The following is a 7,635-nucleotide window of genomic DNA, read 5'->3' on the forward strand; positions in this document are numbered from 1 at the left end:
CAGGAGGGGAGGCGCATGGCTTTGTTCTTGGTTTTCTCAGTCAGCAAGACTACTGCTGGCATACAGAAGACCTTGTAGCTTCCTTTCTGGTTCTCCCTGGCCATTAGGGCCACTACTGGGGCACAGGAGCTGTGTACCTTCCTTCCTGGCTCTCCTCAGCCAGCACAGACCCTGCTTACACCTGCAAACTGTGTATCTTTTTTTCTGGTTCTTCCAGGCTAGCATGACCACCGCTGACATTCCTTTCTGGTTCTCTCCAGCTGGGGTGTTCACTGTTGTACAAGGGAAGTGTTACTAAATAAAATTTCTAGCCTGAACTGCATTGCTCATGAGACCAAGATGACTACAACATAAACATCCCTACAATGCAATGAAACAACAGTATAACATCAAAATCTTTTTGAAAGATTTGTACTGCCAACTATTACCATGCCTTCTATAAACTACCTAATCTAATTCTCACAACAGTTCTATAAATTAAATATTATTGCTATCCTTATATTTTTCAAGTGAGCAAATGATTCATTAAATTTCCAAAGTCACACAGCCAATAAACTCTATAGCTCCAGGAAATGTATGGTAAGATCAGGAAGAACAGAAGTTCAGAATACAGTATAGCTTAAGAAAAAGAGTAAACTATAAAATAAAAAGCATGCTATTCTACTTAATTGAAAATTTAGTGGAAATAAATGGACTATACTTTCAGAATGTGTTCTGCAAAGTTATACCCAAAATAGCTGAGAAGGTTAACTTTGAAAAATGAGAACAAATAAAGACATTTCAAATTTTCACTTGATATAGTATGTTATTCTGAATATTCCAAAATAAGTGTATTTCATATTACATAAACAAAAATTGTTCTTGATACTTCCTTACTTTGATAAGGCAATACATTTTTCTATTTTGCATGACTTTAAAGACATTTTGAGGTTAGTTAGTGATGATAGATACATTTTTCCTTGCTCTATTCTTTCTATGAATCAAGACAAAGTCCAAAAATTGCATATAAAATATTGTTTTGTTACATTTTGTACATTATTTTAACTCTCTATTTTGATGTATTATCTCTAATTGCTTTTGAAGGACATTATATGAAGTAGTTTCCTAAAACACTGTTTCCTGTTTACGAAAGAACGTTGTAGAAAAATCCTTTTAATACATTGTATAATAAATTATCTCCAAGGAAAAAATGGCAAAAATATTTCTCTAGATTCTGTGTAGAGAATTCTTTTGTTCTTCCAAATAATTATTTGCTCTTACCGTATGGATATTTTGAGCTAACTAACCAGTCACTACTGTGTTTTCATGGTCTGTCAGAAATGTTAGGATGTAACACATCCCTATTTCTAGAAAAGAGGCCATGTCTTTGCAGTATATGCTCTGTCTACTATTTACGTTCTTGTTCTCATCCTAATTTCCTTATTTGATTTTTCTAGCTGTGTTAGCCTGCTTTTCATGACCCTGATTTTTTCTTTTTGTCTTATATTTATACGTTTGGAAACCATTTCAAATCTATTCAGAACAAGGCATAGTAAAACAAACAATGTTGAAGTTAATGAAATTTAATTTATACATGTTGATTTAAAGAAAATGCTGTTGAATTAGGCCTACTTAAATTTAAATAGCCTATTATTTCTAAGATGGTCATTAAGAAGAATTTAATTATGCACATTTTCAGTATGCATGTGAGATTCTACTCGGTGTGGTATAAGCATCGTATAATTAAAAAGAAGAGATGATACTGAAATATAAATCATGGTCATATACAAAGTTTAGGACCTCATTTTGCTAATCCTCCTAGGCATTCTACAAAAAGAATCTTCTAGGAATCATTCCCCAGGAATTTAGAATTTTTAAAAATAGGCATGGTATATTCAAATCAGTTTGGAATCCAAAAGAAATCATACGAAATTTATGTCATTTGAAGAACCTGACAAGCGCATATAGTCTTGTTGAAAACAGATACAATTAAAAACATTTCCTTAAAGAAATTTGTGTTTCTTTGAGATAAAAGACAGTTCCTAGGAGTCCTAGAGTGTAAGCAACTTTTAAATTTTTCTAAATGACATAAGAGGGACATTCCCAGAATGATCTTATAGTGTTTTATGTTTTCTTTTCCTTTTTTTTTTTTTTTTGGAAGAGGGGCTTTGTCAGTTCTTTTAAAATTTTGAGACAGGGTCTTACTAAGTTTCCAAGTTATCTGGACTGGGCTCAAATTTGTGATCTGTTTCTTAAGTGCTAAGATTATAGGCATGTTGAACTCCCTGCTAAAACATCTTTGTACTTAACTTATTTGTTTCTGCAGATACATTCACCAAAAAAAAAAAATAATAATAACCTCTGAGATATCATGTTTAAATACTTAGCAAGCTGCAACTTTAAATTTAAATACCTAAATACACACATCTGTTTTGCAAAAATGATTTACATTCTGAGTAGTTCCTTTATTGTACATGAAATTTTCCAAGCTGAAGCCTGGCAAGGAGAAAAATGATTACTCTATCATTCATCTTTTCTCATCTTTAATGCCAAAGAAAATATTGTAATCATCCTGGGCTGTAGAATATATAATCCTATGTAATTGTCATGGCATGCCACAAAATGTAGACGAATGTGCTTTGGAATTATAATTTTCCAACTGCCAGAACCATTACAAATGAACCACACCAATTGTTGGTACTATAATGCCATTCTGGTTGTTATATTACTGTAACTATACAGACTTAAAAGTTAGGACTACAAACCTTTGATCATCATCATCATCATCATCATCATCATCATCATTTCTGAAGGGTCGAGGCAAGGAAATCGCATTTAATGTAAAAGTGATCACTACAGATACTATCACTCAAATTTACAAATTCAGGCAGAGCATTTATTTATTTTGGCCCAAAACTCAGAGCTGCAAATGGAGAAAGTTAAGCATTAAAATAGTGCTAATCTATCCGAATAGTTTCCCTATTGTAAGAAATGATTCAAATATATAAAAGTATGTGGTAATCATGATTCTCCATTATGTGGCTTTGAAGCTTTATAAAGTTTTCACTCATTAATTGGGATGGCTTTATTCTGGGCTGTTTGATATTATTGTCTGTGATAAAATGAACAGCTATTTTGAAGAAAACAAGACATCATAATAGCTAGTGCTGATTTAATACCATCTTGTTTTGAAGTCCCACCAAACTGTTGCTCTTCTGTCTCCATTGGTTTTATCATATTGTATCTTACTGGATTTTATTATATGTGATAGTATAAACAAAAATTTTTATAGGCAAAGAGATAATATAAAAACCATTGTTCATTTTCCATTAGCTGGTTCTAAATACCCTGTAATACTTTCGTCCACTTGAATGGTTTTACACTGTCTTGATATGTTTGATGCTATAGTATACGAAGTTATATTTAAATATTTCAAGGAAAGAGACACTATGGTAACTACTATTAAGTCGGGTTATCTTGTGGTGAAGCACTAGGTTGCTGAAATTGTCATGCTTTGACCTGTATTGTTATGTTGTTATGTCCTCTTTTATCTCAATCTCCCCCTTATTCATAAAATTATTTATTTATTTTTAATTAAGGGAAAAAAATTAGCAGGATATATTATAGTAACTTTTTTGATTTCCTATTAACTTGATTTGAAGTCCTGTAATACTCCCGCTATCTTGTTTTGACTGATTAGACTCTGTTCCATTCTGTTTGATAGTATCAAGTTTGACAGTATAGGCAACTACTTTGAAGGCAATAAGATTCACTATGAAGCCCATTCTGGTTTGACTATTATCTTCTTTTGAAGTCCTGTAATGTTTCCAATGTTTAGGTTTTATTGGTCTTGTTCTGTACTATTTTGTTCAATTTTATTATACCTAATGATATAGGCAATTCTTTTTAAGACAGCAAGAGGCATTATGGTAACCATTGTTGATAACCTTGTATTCTGTTTTTACATCATGTGCTATGTCTATCCTTTGTTTTGACTGACTGCTTTGTTTTGTCATATTTGGTTATTCTTTTCCAAAAAGTAATAAGAACAGTAATAAGAACTATGGAATTAATAAAACCCAAAATGTGTAAATTTTGTTGTAAAAAAGAGGAAAAAAAGTGCTCTAAAGGATACAACTGCAAGTGTGTTTAGGTGTGTTAAGATAGATGATCATATTACTGAGTTTTTGTAGGGTCACTGAACACAACTGTTTGCAGTCTCACTGTTTGAATGTCCACTTTGTATGCTTTAATCCGGTAACTTGAACAACTATTTCTAAGATGACAATATCTAATAACTAGTGATTTCTTACCTTTTTTTTTTGTAATTCTGTATTACTTGTATCCTTATACCGTTTTGTTTCTTCCTTTAAATAAAAAAAAAAATAGTGCTAATCTGATTGTCAAACACAGCTATTGAAATTTGGAAAACCTCATTCCCATTAATTTCCACATGCTTTTTGGATTAGTCATGTATATTGTGAAATGGTCAGTTCCCAATTCAAAATCATTCAAATTACTTAGATAATTCAATAATATTCTTTCAAAGGCAATTCATCCATATTTTATATGATGGTTACACTAGAACTTGTGCTTGGAAATCTGAAATTTACGTCTTGTCAAATTTCTACTTAAGTTTTTAAGTAATCAACATAAAAATTGTTGATTTTTAACTATGATAATGTATTCTTAAAGTAAATTTAAAAATCTGCTATAAACTATAAACTTTGCAAAATTGATAGCTGCAGTCTGAATAAGATTTTTTAAAACAAAGATTCAATACAAGGCCCAATCATCATTTTTCTACAGATTGTAACCTAAGCTAACACTTCTAGCTAACCTAGAAGTCTAGGTTAAGTTAGACTAACTAACCTAAGTATAACTTAGGTTAGACTAACCTAGAAGGAATCTGAATGTTTTAGTTTTGGAAAATTGTATTTGAAATATGCATTGACCCTTTGGAAGTCATAATAATAGTGATCAAAGGTTTGTAATCCTAGATTTAGTTTTCTTAGTCACAATAATTCAACAGTCAAAATGAAAATATGGTAACAAGTTTGTATGGTTAAGTTATAATGATCCTGGCAGCTGAAAAATAATAATTACAAAGCACATTTGTCTATATTTTGTGGCATGCTATGACAATTAAATGGCATTTTGATTTATTTTTATATAATAGGAGATACCTAACCTTAACGCTTAAAATTACTTGTATATTTACTCCAAAATAAATACTATATACTACACGATTATACGAGTTTTATATACTACTTATATAAGAAATAAGAAAATTTTAAATAAAAATTTTTATAGTGTATTATCAAACTGCACACTGCCTACACTACTAAAAAATAAACTCAGCTATATGATGGGGTGGCCAATAAGATGTACACTCTCAGATTTTAGTAATCTGTGGTCAATATTTTCCTCATTAGAAAATCACTGTATTTATTACTAATTTGAATTAGTATTGACTTTCTAATGTTTTATGATGGATTAGTTATATTCTTTAAATAACGGAATTTCAGACTGGCTCTTACTGAAAGCAGAAGTGACTTCCTGTGTTCTATAAATTCAAATTCTTCTTCAGCAGCTTCTGGTTTTTATAACATGGAGGAAGGCCTATTGTTTCAACATGTGACTTCCTTCTCTGAATAACTAGCATTGTTTTCCTTTTTATTGGTATTTTATGATTTTAGTATAACCACTTGACTGCAGAGAAGTAATTTTAATCAGTAGTTTACTGTTTTAAATATGCATTGCCAAGGATTCAATCTATATTTTTCACGTACTCTGAATCATGTTAATAATTTGCATATGCACTAAGCATGCCCTAATGGAGTGCACTCCAGGATAACTATTTCTATCTGTTAAAAAAAAGTGTAAATAAGTATTAAAGGGGTGACATTAAAATGTAAGATTTTGTGATTTTTTTTTAGGGGAAATCTGGACGATATATACTAAAGTTTGATTTATTAAACAATTCTAACTGAAAATCTTCATATACGTCTGAGTCAAATGCTTATGGGTAAGTTTTACAAATATTACGTATTATTACTTTATTATTTATATTTAATAAATATAATATAATTTATTAAATAAATTATAATATAAATTAATAATTTATTAAATAAATATTTAATAAATATTACGTATTATTTATTTTAACTTAAAATTTATGGACTGTGTGCAGTGGTTGATACATTGTGTCAACTTGAGAAGTTTACAAGGTTAACTGAGTCCCTCAGCATAGGGCCAAGGTCCTCACTTTGTAAACATCCCAAGCCTGTGCAAGAGGAGGACACTGGTATGAGTAGTACACTCACCCAAAGGCAAGTAGCCTGCACATAACACGAGGGAGGAAAAGAGGTTTGCTCTCTACCTTTTTCGTTCTTGTTTTTGCTGTCTTCTGCTGCCAGGAATTGTTGCTCCTCTGCCATGCCATCCTGCCTTGAAGTCAGCTAATTACAAACAGAGAGCTAAATAAACTTTACCTCTTAAATTTGGGTGTCGGGTATTTTGTCTCAGCAAAGTAATCAAGACACTATCATTTGTAGCACAGAATTACAAAGATGCGTGTATTAGTCTGCTTTTCACTGATGGGCCAAAATACCCAATACCCATAAATTAAGAAGGGAAGGTTTATTTTGGGTCATGGTTTCAGAAGGCTCATTTCATGACCCAGTCACCTCTGCAGGACTCCCCTCTGCAGATTGCTGTTTGGGGGTCAATCCCTTAATATATGAAATTTTGAGGGAAACAACACAACTGTAACAAGGTCAAAATTGAACAATGTAGAAAGGAATGAAGAATTCAGTCTTTGCTTCTTTGACCAGGGACATCAATTTTTTTCCTTCCCTTGGCTGGGACTTAATACCATTTGTTCCTTTCTCAGAATAATGCCACCAGCTGAAATCTTGTGCCCCCAGCTTTCAGATGACAAATTGCAGAATTTTCTAGCCTCCATAGAGGCTAAATCCATGGGCCAAATCCATGTACATATAATGTTTGATTCTGTTCTTTTGGAAACGTTTGACTAACACAAAAATTGGAAACAAGAACAGCAGTGGGGTACTATTGTAATGAATATCTAAAAAAAGTGGAACATACTGCTATACTCCTACCAACAGTGGGGAAATGTTGCTTTTTCCCCCACAGCCTCCTCAATATTTGTTACCAGCTGATTTCATGACAGCAGCCATTTTTTTATGGAGTGAGATGAAATCAGTGCTGTTTTAATTTGCATTTCTCGAGTGACCAGTGATGGTGAACATTTCTTTATGTATTCATTTGCCATTTGTATATCTGCATCTGAAAAATGTGTGTTCATCTCAGATGTCCATTTCTGGAGAGAGTCTTTGATTTTGGGGGGTTTGATGTTTTTTCAATTCTTTTTATATTCTGGATATAAGTCCTTTGTCTGAGGGATTGTAGGCTAAAATTCTTTCCCATTATGTGGGTTTTCTTTGCACTTTGTTGATGATTTCTTTTGAAGTGCAAAACTTTTTAATAAGATGAAATCCCAGTTGTTGATTCTGAGGTATCTCCTATGCAGTTTGTTCATGAATTCTCTGCCTACCTCTATGTCTCCAAGACTTCTGCCTACCTTGTATTCTAGCAGATTTAGTGTTTCTGTTTTAATATTTAGATCTTTGA

This window comes from Cavia porcellus, unplaced genomic scaffold, assembly GCF_034190915.1.
Source record: "Cavia porcellus strain 051 isolate PalLab524CR breed Dunkin Hartley unplaced genomic scaffold, mCavPor4.1 scaffold_11, whole genome shotgun sequence".
NCBI lineage: Eukaryota > Metazoa > Chordata > Mammalia > Rodentia > Caviidae > Cavia > Cavia porcellus.